Source organism: Phocoena phocoena, chromosome 6 (genome assembly GCF_963924675.1).
Source record: "Phocoena phocoena chromosome 6, mPhoPho1.1, whole genome shotgun sequence".
In the NCBI taxonomy this organism is placed as follows: Eukaryota; Metazoa; Chordata; class Mammalia; order Artiodactyla; family Phocoenidae; genus Phocoena; species Phocoena phocoena.
The window spans coordinates 31,931,813-31,952,906 of NC_089224.1; the positions used below are offsets into that span (position 1 = coordinate 31,931,813).

A 21,094-nucleotide genomic window follows, 5' to 3' on the forward strand; every position below is an offset into this window, starting at 1 on the left:
GGAATGGGTGGGGTTCAGAGGGGCACAGTCATAAATGAGTTCATGGCCGAGCCTTTGCACAAGCCTACGTCTGGAATGTTCATGATACCCACATGGAGATTTCCCTCATTAAAAAAGAGTTTTATGCAGCTGCTTCCAACTAGCTATCTATTTTACATTTGGTAGTGTGTATATGTCAATGATACTCTCCCACTTCATCCCAGCTTACCCTTCCCCCTCCCTGTGTCCTTAAGTCCATTCTCTGCCTCTGCCCCTAGGTTCATCAGAACCATTTTTTTTTAAGAGTCCATATATATGTGTTAGCATACAGTATTTGTTTTTCTCTTTCTGACTTACTTCACTCTGTATGACAGACTCTAGGTCCATCCACCTCACTACAAATAACTCAATTTCATTTCTTTTTATGGCTGAGTAATATTCCATTGTATATATGTGCCACATCTTCTTTATGCACTCATCTGTCGATGGACACTTAGGTTGCTTCAATGTCCTGGCTATTGTAAATAGAGCTTCAGTGAACACTGTGGTACATAATTTTTTTGAATTATGGTTTTTCTCAGGGTATATGCCCAGTAGTGGGATTGCTGGGTCATATGGCAGTTTTATTTTTAGATTTTTGAGGAACCTCCATACTGTTCTCCATAGTGGCTGTATCAATTTACATTCCCACCAACAGTGCAAGAGGGTTCACTTTTCTCCACACACTCTCCAGCATTTATTGTTTCTAGATTTTTTGATGATGGCCATTCTGAAAGGTGTGAGATAATATCTCATTGTAGTTTTGACTTGCATTTCTCTAATGATTAATGATGTTGAGCATTCATTCATGTGTTTGTTGGCAATCTGTATATCTTCTTTGGAGAAATGTCTATTTAGGTTTTCTGCCCATTTTTGGATTGGGTTGTTTGTTGTTTTGAAATTGAGCTGCATGAACTGCTTGTAAATTTTGGAGATTAATCCTTTGTCAGTTGCTTCATTTGCAAATATTTTCTCCCATTCTGAGGGTTGACTTTTCATCTTGGTTATGGTTTCCTTTGCTGTGCAAAAGCATTTAAGTTTCATTAGGTCCCATTTGCTTATTTTTGTTTTTATTTCCATTACTCTAGGAGGTGGGTCAAAAAGGATCTTGCTGTGATATATGTCATAGAGTGTTCTGCCTATGTGTTCCTCTAAGAGTTTTATAGTGTTTGGCCTTACATTTAGGTCTTTACTTCATTTTGAGTTTATTTTTGTGTATCGTGTTAGGAAGTGCTCTAATTTCATTCCTTTACATGTAACTGTCCAGTTTTCCCAGCACCACTTATTGAAGAGGCTGTCTTTTCTCCATTGTATATTCCTGCCTCCTTTATCAAAAATAAGGTGACCATATGTGCGTGGGTTTATCTCTGGGCTTTCTATCCTGTTCCATTGACCTATATTTCTGTTTTTGTGCCAGTGCCATACTGTCTTGATTACTGTAGCTTTGTAGTATAGTCTGAAGTCAGGGAGCCTGATTCCTCCAGCTCCGCTTTTCTTTCTCAAGATTACTTTGGCTAATCAGGGTCTTTTGTGTTTCCATACAAATTGTGAAATTTTTTGTTCTAGTTCTGTGAAAGATGCCATTGGTAATTTGATAGGGATTGTATTGAATCTGTAGATTGCTTTGGATAGTAGAATCACTTTACAATGTTGACTCTTCCAATCCAAGAACATGGTATATCTCTCCATCTGTTTGTATCATGTTTAATTTCTTTCATCAGTGTCTTATAGTTTTGTGCGTACAGGTCTTTTGTCTCCTTAGGTAGGTTTATTCCTAGATATTTTATTCTTTTTGCTGCAGTGGTAAGTGGGAGTGTTTCCTTAATTTCACTTTCAGATTTTTCATCATTAGTGTATAGGAATGCAAGAGATTTCTGTGCATTAATTTTGTATCCTGCTACTTTGCCAAATTCATTGATTAGCTCTAGTAGCTTTCTGGTACCATCTTTAGGATTCTCTATTTATAGTATCATGTCATCTGCAAACAGTGACAGCTTTACTTCTCCTTTTCCAATTTGGATTCCTTTTATTTCTTTTTCGTCTCTGATTGCTGTGGCTAGAACTTCCAAAACAATGTTGAATAATAGTGATGAAAGTGGGCAACCTTGTCTTGTTCCTAATCTTAGTGGAAATGGTTTCATTTTTTCACCATTGAGGACGATGTTGGCTGTGGGTTTGTCATATATCAGCTTTATTATGTTGAGGTAAGTTCCCTTGATGCCTACTTCTGGAGGGTTTTTATCATAAATCGATGTTGAATTTTGTTGAAAGATTTTTCTGCTACTATTGAGATGATCATATGTTTTTTTTCCTTCAGTTTGTTAATATGGTGTATCACGTTGATTGATTTGCATATATTGAAGAATCCTTGCATTCCTGGAATAAACCCCACTTGATCATGGTGTATGATCCTTTTAATGTGCTGTTGGATTCTGTTTGGTAGTATTTTGTTGAGGACTTTTGCATCTATGTTCATCAGTGATATTGGCCTGTAGTTTTCTTTCTTGGTAACATCCTTGTCTGGTTTTGGTATCAAGGTGATGGTGGCCTCTTAGAATGAGTTTGGGAGTGTTCCTCCCTCTGCTATATTTTGGAAGAGTTTGAGAAGGATAGGTGTTAGCTCCTCTCTAAATGTTTGATAGAATTCGTCTGTGAAGCCATCTGGTCCTGGGCTTTTTTTGTTGGAAGATTTTTAATCAGAATTTCAACTTCAGTGCTTGTGATTGGTCTGTTCATATTTTCTATTTCTGCCTGATTCAGTCTCGGCAAGTTGTGCATTTCTAAGAATTTGTCCATTTCTTCCAGGTTGTCCATTTTATTGGCATAGAGTTGCTTGTAGTAATCTCTCATGATCTTTTGTATTTCTGCAGTGTCAGTTGTTACTTCTCCTTTTTCATTTCTAATTCTATTGATTTGAGTGTTCTCCCTTTTCTTGATGAGTCTGGCTAATGGTTTATCAATTTTGTTTATCTTCTCAAAGAACCAGCTTTTAGTTTTACTGATGTTTGCTATTGTTTCCTTCATTGCTTTTTCATTTATTTCTGATCTGATCTTTATGATTTCTTTCCTACTGCTAAATTTGTTTTTTTTGTTTGTTTTTCTTTCTCTAATTGCTTTAGGTGTAAGGTTAGGTTGTTTATTTGAGATGTTTCTTGTTTCTTAAGGTAGGATTTTATCGCTCTAAACTTCCATCTGAGAACTGCTTTTGCTGCATCCCATAGGTTGTGGGTTGCCGTGTTTTCATTGTCATTTGTTTCTAGGTATTTTTTGATTTCCTCTTTCATTTCTTCAGTGATCTCTTGGTTATTAAGTAGTGTATTGTTTAGCTCCATGTGTCTGTATATTTTACAGATATTTTCCTGTAATTGATATCTAGTCTCATTGCATTCTTGTAGGAAAAGATACTTGATACGATTTCAATTTTCTTAAATGTACCAAGGCTTGATTTGTGACCCAAGGTATGATCTATCCTAGAGAATGTTTCATGAGCACTTGAGAAGAAAGTGTATTCTGTTGTTTTGGGATGGAATGTCCTATAAATATCAATTAAGTCCATGTTGTTTAATGTATCATTTAAAGCTTGTGTTTCCTTATTTATTTTCATTTTGTATAATCTGTCCATTGGTGAAAGTGGGGTGTTAAAGTCCCCTACTATGATTATGTTACTGTTGATCTCCCCTTTTATGGTTGTTAGTATTTGCCTTATGTATTGATGTGCTCCTATGTTGGGTGCATAAATATTTACAATTGTTATATCTTCTTCTTGATTGATCCCTTGATCATTATGTAGTGTCCTTCTTCGTCTCTTGTAATTTTCTTTATTTTAAAGTCTGTTTTGTCTGATATGAGAATTGCTACTCCAGCTTTCTTTTGATTTCCACTTGCATGGAATATCTTTTTCCACTCCCTCACTTTCAGTCTGTATGTGTCCCTAGGTCTGAAGTGGGTCTCTTGTAGACAGCATATATATGGGTCTTTTTTTGTATCCATTCAGCCAGTCTATGTCTTTTGGTTGGAGCATTTAATCCATTTACATTTAAGGTAGTTATTGATATGTATGTTTCTATTACCATTTTCTTAATTGTTTTGAGTTTGTTATTATAGGTCTTTTCCTTCTCTTGTGTTTCTTGCCTACAGAAGTTCCTTTAGCATTTGTTGTAAAGCTGGTTTGGTGGTGCTGAATTCTGTTAGCTTTTGCTTGTCTGTAGAGGTTTTAATTTCTCCATTGAATCTTAATGAGATCCTTGCCGGGTAGAGTAATCTTGGTTGTAGTTTTTTCCCTTTCATCACTTTAAATATGTCCTGCCACTTCCCTCTGGCCTGCAGAGTTTCTGCTGAAAGATCAGCTGTTAACCTTATGGGGATTCCCTTGTATGTTATTTTTCCCGTGCTGCTTTTAGTATTTTTCTTTGTATTTAATTTTTGATAGTTTGATTAATATGTGTCTTGGGGTGTTTCTCCTTGGATTTATCCTGTATTGGACTCTCTGTGCTTCCTGGACTTGATTAACTATTTCCTTTCCCATATTAGGGAAGTTTTCAACTATAATCTCTTCAAATATTGTCTCAGTCCCTTTCCTTTACTTTTCTTCTTTCTCTTCTTCCTCTGGGACCCCTATAATTCGAATGTTGGTGCATTTAATGTTGTCCCAGAGGTCTCTGAGACTGTCCTCAATTCTTTTCATTCTTTTTACTTTATTCTGCTCTGCAGTAGTTATTTCCACTATTTTATCTTCCAGGTCACTTATCCATTCCTCTGCCTCAGTTATTCTGATTTTGATTCCTTTTAGAGATTTTAAAATTTCATTTATTGTGTTGTTCATCATTGTTTGTTTGCTCTTTAGTTCTTCTTGGTCCTTGTTAAACGTTTCTTGTATTTTCTTCATTCTATTTTCAAGATTTTGGATCATCTTTACTCTAATTATTCTGAATTCTTTTTCAGGGAGACTGCCTATTTCCTCTTCATTTGTTTGGTCTGGTGGCTTTTTACCTTGCTCCTTCATCTGCTGTGTTTTTCTCTGTCTTCTCATTTTGCTTAATTTACTGTGTTTGGGGTCTACTTTTTACAGGCTGCAGGTTCGTAGTTCCTGTTTTTTTTTTTTTTTTTTTTGTGGTACGTGGGCCTCTCACTGTTGTGGCCTCTCCCACTGCGGAGCACAGGCTCCGGACATGCAGGCTCAGCGGCCATGGCTCAGGGGCCCAGCCACTCCACAGCATGTGGGATCTTCCCGGACCGGGGCACGAACCCGTGTCCCCTGCATCGGCAGGTGGACTCTCAACCACTGCGCCACCAGGGAAGCCCGTTCCTATTGTTTTTGGTGTCTTCCCCCAGTGGCTAAGGTTGGTTCAGTGGGTTGTGTAGGCCCCATCTTCTTTATCCATTCATCTGTCAATGGACACTTAGGTTGCTTCCATGTCCTGGCTATTGTAAATTGTGTTTCAATGAACATTGTGGTACATGCCTCTTTTTAAATTATGGTTTTCTGTGGGTATATGCCTAGTAGTGGGATTGCTGTGTCATATGGTAGTTCAGGGAAATCAGCTTGGTGCTTTGTGTCCACCTAGAGGGGTGGGATAGGGAGGGTGAGAGGGAGACAGAAGAGGGAGGGGATATGGAGACATATGTATATGTATAGCTGATTCACTTTGTAATACAGCAGAAAGTAACACAGCATTGTAAAGCAATTATACTCCAATAAAGATGTTAAAAAATGTTTTATTGAAACATAATTGAAATAAAATGAGCTACACATGTTTAAAAATTACAATTTGATATATTTGATATACTTTTCAAACTTGTTTTGGCTAATCTAACTCGTTTGCATTTCTGCACAAATTTTAATTTTAAATGCTTGAGGTTTGAGCACATGTTAAAGTTTCTTTTATAGGGTGCTTCCAAGTACAATGATATTTATTTGGTGAGAGAGGTGGTGGTGCAAAAGAGGAAGCAGAGGATCCCAATGCTAAGTAGTTTTGAGGACCTGGTGGCTGATGCCATCAGAGGAGGGACAAATTCCCTGCCCTCCTGAGCCAGCACGGTAGTGGTGTCCATCCACAAAACATTGGGAAACTCCCTATGCATCCCTAGGCACTGAATGGCACCCTTGTCATGAATATTATCCTAAACATTCTCTCTCTTGGCCTCTTTGAGGATGTGGTGATGACAATACACTGAGAGTCAGATAGAGCCAGAAAGGGGACCCCAGTCCGTACTTCTAGATTCTTGAGTAGCTTCTTCATGGCTCTGTCTCTTGTGAGAACATTACGAAAAATGAAGTCAAAAGCAATTGATCTGCTAGTGTGAGAGACCCCTTGGATTCAACTTCTCTCTGCCTCAGCCAGAATAATTAGTGAACAGGATAAAGGTTATGGTTCCTCTCTTGCCCTCAAATGCATGTATGCAGTCATGCACTGTGTGTCAGAGAACCCAGGAAGGCAGCTGTAGAGGATATGTGTCATTTTTTGGGTGGCTAACATCCAAATCCCTCTCTTCCTTTAATACCCTTTAATACCCTGATTTCCTAACAAATGCTGGAGAGGGTAAGGAGAAAAGGGAACGTTCCTACCTACACTGTTGGTGGGAATGTAAATTGGTGTAGCCATTATGGAGAATAGTATGGAGGTTCCTTAAAAAACTAAAAATGGAGTTGCCATATTATCCAGCAATCCCACTCCTGGGCATATATCCAGATATACATGCACCTCAATGTTCATAGCAGCACTATTCACAATAGCCAAGACATGGAAACAACCTAAATGTGCATGGACAGATGAATGGATAAAGAAGATGTGGTATATATACACAGTAGAATACTACTCAGCCATAGAAAAGAATGAAATAATGCCTTTTTCAGCAACATGGGTGGACCTAGAGATTATCACATTAAGTGAAATAAGTCAGACAGAGAAAGAAAATACCATATGATATCACTAATATGTGGAGTCTAAACTATGACACAAATGAACTTATTTATGAAACAGAAACAGACTCACAGACATAGAAAACAAACTTATGGTTGCCAAAGGGCACAAGGTGGGAGGGATAAATTAGAAATTTGGGATTAGCAGATATACACTACTATATATAAAACAGGTAAAACAACAAGGTTCTACTGTATAGCACAGGGAACTATATTCAACATCCTGTAATAAACCAAAGTGGAAAAGAATATGAAAAAGAATATGTATGTATATGTATAACCAAATTTCTTTGCTGTACACCAGAAACTAAAACAATGTAGTAAATCAACTATATACTTTAAAAAAGAAAGAAAGAAAAAAAATAACCTGATTTCCTACTGGAGAAACTCACTCCTATGTGTGATCTTGGTGGCGGGCAATTCCTGGTGACAACTACTCCTTTAGCTTACCTCCATGAAAGTCAACAGAGGCCAGATTCTTTCTCTACTTTGTTGGAGAGCCTGGGGACAAGCATATGACCTAAGCTTGACCTGGAGGACGCGGGTTCCTGGGACATTGGATCTGGAGCAAAAGAAGCCAAGATGAAGAGAAGTGTGAGGCGAGAACCTGAGCTGTGGCAGAGGCTGGGGCAGGCCTGTCTATTCACGCATGGTTACATTCTGGTGTCCCTTACGCAGTGCCTGCTGCATAGAGGATGCTCAGTGAATGTTAAATGAATCATTGCATAGATAATAATACTGTCAGCAGATCCCATTTCTCCAAAACAAAAACACTGTCTAGAATCACAGACTTGTCAAGCTGGAACAGAGCTTTGTTTTCATTCTCATCTAATTCAAACCCTTCATTTTGCTGGTAAGTAAAGAGATACCCAGGAAGTCCAAGGGACATGGACAAAATTGTGACCCTACAACTGTTCCCCAGGTACAGGCAGAGCTGGGCTCTAAATATTCAGACTCCCAGTTCATTTTTCTTTCAGCTACTCTATCTCCAAGCCTTTAAAACTATACTTAGATATTGCCTATTTAACTAGCATACCCAGACATAAACATATTTATAGCAGAATCATTGAAAATGGTGCCAGTGGAGGGCAGTCTTGATACCAGATGAGGTTCATAGAGGAATGACTCAAGATATTAATTAATAGGACTCGAGCTGGTTATTAGTCTAGGTGGGTTATTTTTAGCATGAGTTACAGGATCCCAAAGCATCTTCACTTTATTCATTTTCAGATCAGAGTGTGTTATAAGTTGACTTTCCTGAGTCACTTAGGGGGCCTCCTGAAACTGGCAAACACCTTGACTCTTTTGATGAGATCACTGGGTTTGTGAGTTCAGGATGAACTTCTAGAATCTAGAACACAAGTATGGCAGTTTTCTAAAGACATATGTGCTGAATGCAGATTTGCTTCAGCAAATGTAGCCTGTATGAAAAAGGCTTTATAGTTGGTTGTTAAACAAACAGCCTAGTGGTCAAATGTCCATATTTGTTACCAGGCAAATAGGATAGAAGCTTTAGAAATGTCCAAGACTGTATTTACCCAAAAGTGTTGTCATCAGTCTTAAACAAATTGTATTGTGTTAAATCTCCATGAAGTTTGTAGCAGCTTCTTTTTGAGTTTGGTATTCATTAGGGAAGGTAAAATCAACTGTGAGAGAACAGGCCCTAGAATCTGCACACAGGTATCCTCAGTGTGAGCATCTGAGTTTGGGTCCTTCCAAATATAGACCCTGAGACAAGGAATTGGGTCCAAGTGGTTTATTTGGGAGATGGAATGAAGGAAAGGGGAGAGAGAGACAGGAAGGAAGGAAGAGCCAATAAAAGGTGTGAACATGGGCAGATTACTGCTGCGGACAACTGAGGTTCAATCCTGCTGGGGATCCTTTGAGAGATGGTGCAGATTACACCTCAAGTTCATCCCACCGCCTGGGAGGAAGATGCTGGAAGATGGAAGATGCCATAGCCACCATCTCTTGTGCTTCTTTGCTTGAGGGTTGCTCCTCAGGGGGTCAGCTTTCTGGCATTCTGCCTGAAGGTGACCTCTGAGGTTGGCCAATCCTGGAGGTAGGGAACCAATGGCCTATGCTACACTAAGGAAATACTATTCCAGTGACTTGGAGAACATAGGATCTTTGTATAGCACTTTACAATTCTCCTTTTCTTTAAACATCACCGTGACGACCACCACAAAATAGAACACCTAAAGTTAGGAATAATTTAAAATTTCAGGGAACGTGGACTATACAGGAGATTTGCATTTCCATTCAATAAGAAAGCTTTACAGGAAAAATTCGATACTCTTAGTTGATTGTGGCTCTTTATAGTCCATATATGTGCTATTAGTATTGATTTCTCTCTCTCAACATCTTGCAGAATTATAGTACAATATCAAAACCAGGAAATTGATATTGACACAATCCAGTTACCTTATTTGGATTTTACCAGTTTTACAGGCACTCATCTGTGTAGAGCTAGTCCTATGTAATTTTATCAGCTGGGTAGATTTGTGTGACCACCACCACAATGAAGGTACAAGATAGTTCCATTCCAAGTATGCCTTTGTAGCCACAACAATGTCTTTCTCCTCCCCCTCCCCACAGGCAACCCTTAATTGCTCTTGTCAGTGCTGGCAACCCTTAATCTGTTGTCCATCTCTATAATTTCGTCCTTTCGAGAATGTTGTGTAAAAGGAATCATACAGACCTAGAATGGAAAAGAATATGAATCACTTTGCTGTACACCTGAAACGAACACAATATTATAAATCAACTATAGTCCAATAAAATTTTTTTTAAAAAAGGAATCATACCGGTGTAACCTTTGAGATTTTTTCTCACTCAGTATATCTACCTTCAGATCCATCCAAGTTGTCATGTGCATCAATAGTTTGTTCTTTTTTATTGCAGAGTAGTATTTCATGGTTTGGATATTTCACAGTCTCTAGCCATTTACCTGTTGAAGGACACTTCAGTTGGTTCTCGTTTTGGGACACTGGATAAAGCTGCTCTGACCTTTCGTGTACAGGTTTTGTGTGAACATCAGTTTCCATTTCTCTGGCATCAGTGCCCAAGAGTGCACTAGTCAGGCCATGTTAAGTGCAGGTTAAGTTTTGTGAGAAACTGCCTCACCCTTTTGCAGAGTGGCTGTGCCATTGCACATTCCCACCAGTGATGTACAGATGAGATGAGTGGTCCACACCCTCTCCAGTATGCAGAGTTAGTATTGATCTCTTTTGTCTTGGATCAGGGGGTCAGGAGAGTCTTAACTTTGGTTTGAGAACAGTGTTGTGTTTGCAAACTTTACAGGAAATTAGGCCAATTCTTGGGCCACCTAGGTGATATCTCTTATCATTCTTGCTCTTCTGTTTTCTGACTGCCTCTCTTTTTACTTTGAAATAACAACATATGTGATAAGTTGTAATAAATCAAAGCATTTCCGATGACTAACTTCCTTAAGGTTAAAAAAAATAATGGACCCATCCCCAGTCTGCAGAGGTAAATAAGTGACTCCCATGTAGCCTGAATCAATGTGGGATGGATGGAACAGGGGAGAAAAATGAAGGATGGAGAGAACAGAGGAAAAGGACCATCTGTTATCATAGGACATAATGAATATGGAATTGTTGAGAAGTAGGCTGAATATCTTTGGTATACACAGCAACAAAGAGAAATATATTTGTACTGATACTGGGCTGTGAGCTACTTTAAGGGCAATTGGCTGATTATAGAGAGTTAAAGGATTTGTTACAGTAACGCAATTTGGGTTAAAAAGGACATGAAAGCCCATCAGTTTAGATTCACCTTAGAAATGATGCCGTAGTTTTAGAAATGATGTAACTGATGCATGAAGCAATTAAACCGCTTGTCCGGAGTCACACAGGGAGCTGACTGCAGACGGGCCAGAGCCCTACAAGGCGTGGGGTTGCAGTATGCTTCCTGTACACAGTGTGAGGTGATGCATTTTTTCTTTTTAACATCTTTTTGGAGTACGATTGCTTTACACTGTTGTGTTAGTTTCTGCTGTACAGCAAACTAAATCAGCTATATGTATACATATATCCCCATATCCCCTCCCTCTTGTGTCTCCCTCCCACCCTCCCTATCCCACCCCTCTAGGTGGTCACAAAGCACCAAGCTGATCTCCCTGTGCTATGCAGCTGCTTCCCACTAGCTATCTACTATACATTTGGTAGTGTATATATGTCAGTGCTACCTTGACCTGTGTCAGGTATTTTCATACCCTACCAGGGCATGCCCTGCTTTCCTGGGCACACCACTGCTCTGGGTTGGAAGCTTCTAAGTTGTTCCATTTTGCTTTACACACCTATCAGACTCTAGAGAATGGGAGCAGAACAATGGAGTGACGTTGACAAAGATCCCCTTGTTCTCAGAGATGTCTGAAGGCTCAGAAGTAAAAAGAAGGGCTGGCCGTTTAAAAAAAACAGATTAGCTAGAGCAGGTTTTTAAAATAGCAAGACTTAAAGTGATTCAATATTAATTGAATATTGAGTAAGGAAGAGGTAGGGAGTTAATTGAATGAGTGAGCTTGGGGTTTTGGATAATTTTTTCATGATGTGAAGGAAATTATTACAGAGTTGGATGCTGATCAGGGCATAGAGAGAGAGGTAGCATGATCTTTGGAAGCAGTAAATGAAAGCCATTTAGTTTGGTGGGAGACACAAACTTGTTGGACTGTTGATTTTTCCTTTAAGCTCGTAAAATTCTGCTTAAAAAAACTTTTTTTTTTGTTGTAAAAAGTTACATGCTATTTGAAAAAAATGTAGAAACTATGAAAAAGCAAAAAGAACAAAATAAATATCATTCGTGATCTCATTATAGATACACACAATTGACATTTTAGTTATATCCTTTTAGTCGTTTTCAATGAATATATATCATTTATGTATTTATACATGTACTAAATGCTTTTAGAAAATGGATCATACTGTTTAGTAACCTACCTTAAAACTTAACAGTCCATAAACACCTTTCCAATGTAATTTTAAACCACTGCCTAGTATTCTATTGTACAGGTGTTCTTTGGTTGATATTCCCAACATTATATCCCTCTTACAAACAACCCTGTGACGGGTGTTATAGCTTCATTTTTGTATTTATCCACAATTATTTCCTTAGGTTAAGTTTGGAATTCCAATGTAAAATGAAATGTAAATTTTAGGACTTTCAATTCCTAGTGCAGGATTATGAACCTGGAAGAAATTGTATCAATTGCCATTCCCAGCCGCAGTTTATAGGGTTCCCCACATTCTTCTCCAAAGTGGGCTCCATGATTTCTTTTTAAATTGCCAATTTGATACATGAAAAATTATATATATTTACATTTTTTATTTCTTTGATTACTAAGGACATTATACTTAAAAAGACTCCAAATATTTGGGTTCTGTGTTTGTAAATTATCTGAACATGTCCTTTGACTATTATTTTTTCTATTGCGGTGCTCATCTTTTTCTCATTAATTTTTTTAAACTTTCAATTAGATTAAAACCAATTTTAAAAAAAAATAATTTATTTATTTATTTTTATCTTTGGCTGTGTTGGGTCTTCGTTTCTGTGCGAGGGCTTTCTCTAGTTGAGGCGAGTGGGGGCCACTCTTCATTGTGGTGCGCGGGCCTCTCCCTGTCGTGGCCTCTCTCGTTGTGGAGCACAGGCTCCAGACGCGCAGGCTCAGTAGTTGTGGCTCACGGGCCCAGTTGCTCTGCGGCATGTGGGATCTTCCCAGACGAGGGCTCGAACCCATGTCCCCTGCATTGGCAGGCAGATTCTCAACCACTGCACCACCAGGGAAGCCCTGAAACTTCAATTTAAAAAATAAAATAAAATAAAATAAAACAATTCTTCCCCCAAAACAGAGATCAGTAAAAATAAAGATGTCATTATCCCACTAAAAAAAAAAAAAAAGGACAGCCAGATATCTACTGTTACAAAAATGAGATTAGATGGAAAACATTAACAAACTGTTTAGGCTGTTTTCTTAAGAGAGACTTCTTCCATACCTAGAGATCTTGAATAGCCTCCTGGTCAGTCATCCAGAAGAAATTCTTCATATAATTGATGAACTTGGCTTCCACATTGGGAAGAGAACCACCCTTTTCTATAATTGCTTGCATTCTTGCTTTAATGTCTTCTATAGAACTAGCTCCTTTTGGTGTTTTAGGAGTTTTTCTACGTTTTTTGGATTCTTGACCTTTTAATCTTGATGTTGATGTTTTTGAGTCTTTGTCATTCTGTTTTGGTTTTTGCATTTTTGGCTGGAGTATCTCATATGGATTCCTTTACTGGAGATTTTTCTTCAGCTTCCTCATTATCTTCATCATCACCATCATCCAGTTCACAGCAAGTTTGACTTTATTCTGTGGAAGCTTGCCACCACTTCCAAGGGCAGATCACTTTCCAGATATACTTAGGAGTTTCAGCTCCTCTTCGTATTCTGACTCTGCATCTTCCCTCACACCAACCAAGTGCTGTCCACTAATATGCATGGGCCCTGAACCACCCTTCACCTCTAAGCTACAGTTGGTGTTATTTCAAATCCCCCAAGGGAAACCATTGGGTATACAGATATTTTCAAATTTGCCAGTGTTCCTAGAATAGGACTGCCTGTGTAATTCATTACTACTGTTTCAATGATGTGCGGTTCATCCTTTGTATCAGCCCTTAAACTGACTGTTCTTAAAGATAACTGGAGCTCATCTTCCATTATTATCCATTTTAAAATGACAGTTTTTGTCAGCCCTTGGTTTACAACTGAAAAGATAGTTCTGGGGCCTCAGGGGCTCATGTTCGTGTCCATCAGATTGTCCATGGGGTGGTGACTAGTACTTGGGTAAGAGAGAAAGTGGTTGGAGATACATGACTACTCTTCTAGGGAACAGCTGTGCAGGAGGGAATCACATTAGGGTTTTTACTGATTTCTTTTTTTTCAGAAGTGGTGGCTGAGCACACATGCATTTATTCATCCATTTATCAAATACTGATGGAGCATTATTATGGGTTAAATTGTGTTCCCCAAAGAGATGTTCATGTCTGAACCCCTGGTACCTGTGAATGTGACTAATTTAGAAATAAGGTCTTTGCAGGCACAATCAAGTTAAGATGAGGTCATTAGGATGAGCCATAGTCCACTATGAGCAGTGCCATATAAGAAGAGGAAAATTAGGACATGCATACAGACACAGAGGGAATATGGTCTACTGAAGACAGAGGCAGAGACTGGAGTTCTGCTCCCACAAGCCACAGAATGGCAGTGGCTACCAGAAAGTAGAAGAGGAATGGAAGGGTCATCTCCTAGAGGTTTCAGAAGGTACCTGGTCCTGTCAACACCTTGAATTTTGTTTTTGTTTTTTTAAATTAAATTAATTAATTTATTTTTATACAGCAGGTTCTTATTAGTTATCTATTTTATATGTATTAGTGTATATATGTCAGTCCCAATCTCCCAATGCATCCCCCCGCAACCCCCTCCCCAGGTTCTTACTGACTTTTTAATTACTTTGTGTACATTAAGTACACTCACTCTTTATCTGTTTTCTTTGTTGTCAACATTTTTTTCTCTGTTTGTTTTAGGCTTTCAACTTTGTTGATGTACTTTTCTATGTTAGTAATTTTTGTTGCTGTTACTTTTTTTTCATTTATTTGTTTGATTGCTTTTAGATTATAGACAGCTAAATCTATTACTGTTATGATTTCTGTTATTAGTATCATACTTAGAAAGGCCACCCCCATCCTTAGATTATACAATACTTCTCTACATTTTCTTCTAGTCCTTTGTCATTTCACTTTAAATCTGAAAAGTCTTATTTCAGGAAACAATTTCAGAATATTACAATCTAAGTTTGTATACAGCCATTAGGATGGTTATTGACCAACACTGTTATATTTTTACTGTGAATGCATTTGTGTGCATTAGGTCTATACCTGCTAAATGCTGTTATCCACACCTGGGCCTGGGGCCCCACTGTGAACATCACCTTTTGATTGCTTGAAAGTCAGGATAGGCCTTGAGATCCACATATACTAAGTAAGAGGGCCATCACTGTAATGTTGGTTGGCAAACTCAAATCCCTTTTTTTGGCTTCTCAAACACTTAAAATTATGGTCATGTTGTGTTTTCCTTGAGATCTGTAAGAATAGCTGTTATATTTCAGTCATTGGTCAGAGTCCATGGGTTGTGAGACAAGTTCTCCTGGAGGATGGTGAAGAGGAGGGAGTGGCCAGCCTTCTCAGGATTCCACGATTCAGCGTCCACACGAAGGCACCCCTAGCTGGGTGGATTGCAGCGCTGCCGGCACCTCTGAACACAAACAGCATCATTCCATGCAGCCCAGTTCTGAATGCCTCCAGCTGTGGAATGGATTGTTTCCTACTTTAGAATTAAACTTTGTCTTCCTTCTTTTTCTTTTGCAGAACTTCAGATGTGAGAACACGTGTCAGTTGTTGGATCAGAGGACTCTTCCTACAGCACAAAGATGCATGCACTATACCAGATTTGCAAATATACAAAAGATGGCACATCTCGTTATTTCTGTTTTTGAGGTTCCTGAGCTCAAGTCTAGTAAAATGCTGGTTGCCAGTAGACAGGGGCTTTTTGCAGGTAGGTGACCCAGGTGAGGTAAAATAAGTGGGAAGAGAGAGGCATGAGGAATTCCACAGATTTGGGAAATGCTTCCATTAATATTTTGTATTTGTGTTTTAAATTTTGGGAGTGACTCACAGGCACTGAGGAAAACTAACTGATTAAATTAACCTTGCCAGTAATGAGGTTGCCTGGCCTCTGTGTTAGCAGACACTCAGCTCATGGGCTGGTATTTAATTGGCTGCTTGGCGGCTGGTGAAAACAATGTGGGTTGAGTCCCACTTTAACAAGTGTTACAGTACATCAACCTTGTCATATTATATCCAGACGTTATTAAAATTAGGAAGTGATACACCGAATTGTTTGTTTTCCTTATTCACACAAAACAGATGTTCAGGACTCACTTTACTTAGATACAGTAAATTAGGGGCGGATGGGGTGAGTGAAGTAAATACTTTGTCTGTTCTAGAAGGATAAATGTTGTAGCCATTGTCCTGCTCTGGCTGTATTTGAAAACAACGAGTGATATTTTTAATACAATTTGATATTCTTCAAATGCCTAGTTGGAGGTCAGGAGTTATAAAATCAGCTTCTTGAGTAGTGAGAAAGTGCTATGGACAGAATCGTGTCCCCCCGCCCCTCCAAATTCATGTGTTGAAGTCCTAACCCCTATGTGATTGTATTTGGAAATAGGGCTTTTAGCAGGTAATCAATGTTAAATGAGGTTGGATCCTTATCTGATAGAATTAGTGGCGTTACAAGAAGAGGGAAGATCTCTCTCTCTTTCTCTCTCCCCCTCTCTCCACATGCACACACAGAGGCAAGACCATAGGAGAAGACAACCAACTGCAACTCAAGGAGAGAGCTCTCACCAGACACCAATTCTGTTGGCACCTTGATCTTGGAATTCTAGACTCCAGAACCGTGAGCAAATAATTTTCTGTTGTTTAAGCCACCTGGTCTATGATATTTTGTTATGACAGCACAAGCAGACAGAAAGAAAGGAGATATTGCTCCTAAGGAGACCTGTGGAAGCTAAAGACTGAAAGCGGTGAGTGCTTCTTTGTGAATGACCCTTAACAACCGTACTCGCGAACCTAGTATGATCCAGTGGGGAGAGGACCTGGCTAGAAATATGAGGCTGGATTTACCTCTCAGCATTGCATCTTTCTGGGTCTCAGATTTCCTCACCTGTAGGAGAGGTCATTGGGTTAACTTTTCTTTAGGTCCATTCTAGCATGTTGAAAAGTCCAAGGGGTGTTGTATTTTAATTATTGGAATATTCCGGTAGGCCTCAGATGATTTAGTTTTCTCTCATGAATGGATCCTTGAAGTTTTTTCAAGTGAGGGATACTAGCCAATGGGAAGATATTGTTTCTCTCCTCATCCTCAAACTCAAAGTTCATTTTGGGATGGGAAATGGCAAGATTGGGAAATATCCTCCCACCTCCACACCTCTGAATTAGGATTCTTCTCAATCAATACAGATGATCAAATAGCGAAATTTTTGGATGTCAACCTCTGTGACTTGTGGCAGCTGGGTAATCAAAACACAGCTCTATCTGCATCTCTACCATCCCTTTAAATTTTTTTCAGTGGGGGTCTCCAATAATTAAAACCATTACCATCCTTTCTTCAGAATGAGAAATTGAACACTTTGCAAAACTAGTTAATGCCAATAAAATTTCAACAAACTGAAAATGTTCTAATACATCACACACACAAATTTACGCAAATCACTTATCACATAGTTGTTTTTTTTTTTTAAGCATCTTGTGGGCAAACATGGACATTTTCAACAATATCCGTGAGTTACCAGGTTGTTGTTGGTGAGGATTTGGGGCTAGTTCCAGGTGCACTGGGAGCTGTCTTACATGGGGTGTATGTCACAACTGCAGAGGCCACATCCTCCACGGAGATTGGGGGCCTCAAACACAGATTTGCACACAAGATGTCCTGACCTCCTACCCAAAGGTCAGTACATCTCTCCCAGCCACACTTAGCTTTGTGTGAAAGCTCCTGGAGGTCATATGATAAGCAGCTAGTGCCTGTGAGTAGAACCTGTAATTTACTTCTGAGGGTAGTCTGAGGTCTTCTTGTTTCCCAAGACATCATTGAATGGGGTCAGGGAAAGACAGTTCCATGAGGGGCTTAAGAGAGTGTCATATGAAAGAGAGGCAAGCCAACAGAGAAGGTATGGAGTTTCAGAAAAGCTGGCTAGTGCTCAAGGTGTGGCCCTTGAGAGAATTATCTTCTTTCATCAGGGGTGAAAAAGCACGTACCTCTGTGGTGTCTAAATATGGTAAGGAGAGTTTGGGGAATGAGAAGTCCAAATAAATGAGCTAATGTGGATATAAGCCTTGCAATGCATAAATGGAGTTCACATACATGACCTCATTGATTCTTGGCACAATTCTGCATGGGGTTCCATCTTTATTTACCAACTGGGTTCCATGTTCTGGTTGCCATGGGAAAAATGTGATTCAGAGAGACTAAATTACCATCTGTGTCACAAGACTCATATGCGGCAGATTGGAGGCTTAAATCCATGGCTTCTGACCCCAAAATTTGGCTCTTGGAAGGAATAGAATAAAATGGTGTTCAGCTGGTTTGGGTAGAGGTGGAGGGAAATGTTACATGTTATTCACCCTGTTTGCTCTCCGCTCCATCCTGATTACCTTTTGTCACTAGACAAAGATCCTTTTCCAGATTCTAGGCTGAAAGATGTCCCCACCTCACAAGCACCTATTTATTCTCTCACTCCCACAAAACACAGTCTGTTTCCACTGCTGATTCCTTTGGTGGAATCACATGATTTAGATGTGAATGTGGGAACAGATAAATCCTTGTGACCCAGTGACTGAGAGAACCATTAAGAAAGGAAGAGCACCTTCCCCTTGAGGAAAGACTTGACCTTTTCAAACTGAGACCCTCTAGATCAAGACATGTTTTCTGCTGGTTCTTTTCAATTTTATCCATTTACCATTTTTCTAAGTCATATGATGAGGGGGGTGTGAACTGTGAGGGCAAGTTCCCATGCAGCCTCTTTGTCAGTTGGTGGCTTGATTCAGTGATCCACAACCCATGTTTGGGTAGTGCCTGTTAGGGATGTCTCAGATGGAAGGTTATTTGGAATAAAGGACTCACACACCTTCTCTCTCCAATTTGATGATATTCCCAACACAGGCTGTAAGTCTGGATTAAATTCTAGTCAGGGCCACCATCTCATAGCTTGGCCTCAGCAGTTCAGACTGTGTGCCCACTCCACACCACTGCCTAAGCCAGTCCACCCAGGCCTCAGAGGAAGCAGATCCTGAAATAAATACCATGAGTGAGATGGTAAAGATTGGTGATTCATCAAATATTTATGGCCCAGTAAAGCTCAATATATTTTTGATATTATCTCAATCATATTATTATATAGTTCCACTTTGTTTAGATAATATAATGTTACTCATCAATTATTTAGGGCCTGGCTGATTGAATGGGCTATTTGCCTTTCTTCCATTCAATCCTTGTTCAACAAATATTATTAAGAACCTACTACGTGCTGGGCATAGTGTCAGGCATGGAGAATGCTATGCGAAGACAAAACAAAAAATCAGAGAACCTGCTCTCAAGGACTTACCATTAAAGAACTAATCCCACTAAGGATGCATAATTACAACTAGAGATTCTGAAAAAGGGAAGCTTGTTGTGTGGCAGTGTTAAAACAAAGGATCTTGTACTCCTGAGCTGAGTCATGGAAGAGTTCTCTGAGATTGAGAAGTTAGGACTGTGTTCTGAATGAAGGGGAACTTGCCAGGAGTCAAGTAGCAAAGGGTAGAGGCGAAAAAGAACTTTCTGGCCAGAGGAAAGTCTGTGCAAAGACCTCATAGAGGAGGGAGTAGGGTGCTTTCTTACAAATGAAGGTCTGGGAAGCTGAAACTCAGAGGAAAGCTAGCACAAGCTGAGGCTGGAGAGAAGAGCTGGGGTAAATCCCCAAGGGCTTTTTAGGCCATATTAAATATTTGGATCATGATCACAGGACATATGGAAAGCCACTGAAGCCTTTCAAGCAGGGGTGTGTGTGTGTGTGAATGGATGATTAGATTTGTATTTGGAAAAGGAAAGTGAGTACAGTGAGGACCTAACATTGAAAGGAGACAAGCAAGGAGGCTGTCATAGGCACTCTGATGAGGGACAGTGGTATCTGGAAAGATGGTGATTGTGGTTGGACATTTAGGCAGTGATGGGTTGGATATGGACATGAAGGAGGGAACAGTGTCAGGAATAACTCCTAGATTTCTGGCCTATGTGTTCAGGAGGATGGAGGTGTTATTTACTGTGCTAAAGATACTGGAAAAGGGGCCAGGTGAGAGGGGGTTTCATGAGTTCAGTCCCTGTCTTTATATTAGTGATCAGCTACAAAGAGCAGAAGGACTCACTGGAATGGCTGAATCAGTTAGGGGTGTGTGTGATTTGCAGGACAGGGAGTCCACGGCTATACAATCTAGGACTTATAAAGCAGCTCAACAATTCAGGGATAGTAGAGTACTTTTGAGCTTTCTGGTCTACCTACTGTGGTGTGTAGCCCTTTACCCTTTTGCTTATCTCCTTATGGTTCAAGATGACTGCTGTGATCCTCCCCTTGTACCTGCTTTACAACTATAAAATTGGATGAAGGTCCAAGAGGTGAAGGGCTGTATCCTAGTAAAAATTTTCCCTTTTATTTGGGAAGGGACCTCTATCCAGGAACTTTTCCTACATCATATTGGCCTGAGCTAAGTTTCATGGCCACCCCTAGCTAAATGGAGTCTTGGAAATCCAGTATTTTAGTTTTCTAGCCTCTGTGGGTAGAGGAAGACCAAGGAGAGGGACATGTGAATAGCTCTTAGGACTTGCATATGTGGTGTGGAGTTTGGGTGCTTTATGTCATCCAAGTAGAGATTTCAAGAAGAGAGGAGGTATATTGTCCCAGAGCTATTCTTCCTCCTCCTCTTTTTCATCCTAAAGGGAAGTAGGTGATTTGGTGACAGTTTTAAAATATGGCAGTTAAGGCATGTATCCCATCTCCTCAAAATAAAAGGAAAGCAGAAAAGCTCTGCAAGAAATTTGATCAGCCAAAAGGATGATTCCTTAATATTAACTACTATTATTGGAAGTAGGTGGCTAAAATGACCTTAAAATATGGACCCAATAATTCTGTGTGGGTCATGCTTGAAAATGACATCTTGCATCAACCTAGCCAGTCTCTTTGGTGGTGCATGAATCTGTAGCATTAGCTTTTAATAACCTGGTCACTCTGGGCCACAGTATAAACTTTAATGTACCTTTTATAATGACAGTAATAACCTTCCTGCTTCATGGGCCGAATATCATTCTTCCGCATACATTTTTTCCTTGAAAGGAGATGATGAGAGCAAGGGTAATGTCATTTCATAGGGGATTGTCACTGAGGAGGTGACAACTGAGCAGAGTCCTGAAGGAAGTGAGGGAAGATGCCATGAGGACCTGTAGGGAAAGGAATTCAGGCAGAGGTAGAAGCAGGCCTAAGGGCCCAAGCTGGGTTAAGGAGTTTGTTACTG

General features: G+C 39.6%; 1 pseudogene; it reads right to left on the reverse strand.

Moving 5' to 3' along the window:
- Positions 1–12,948: 12,948 nt before the first annotated feature.
- LOC136125022 (nucleophosmin pseudogene) lies at positions 12,949–20,874 on the reverse strand (annotated as a pseudogene).
- Between the last annotated feature and the right edge of the window lie 220 nt (positions 20,875–21,094).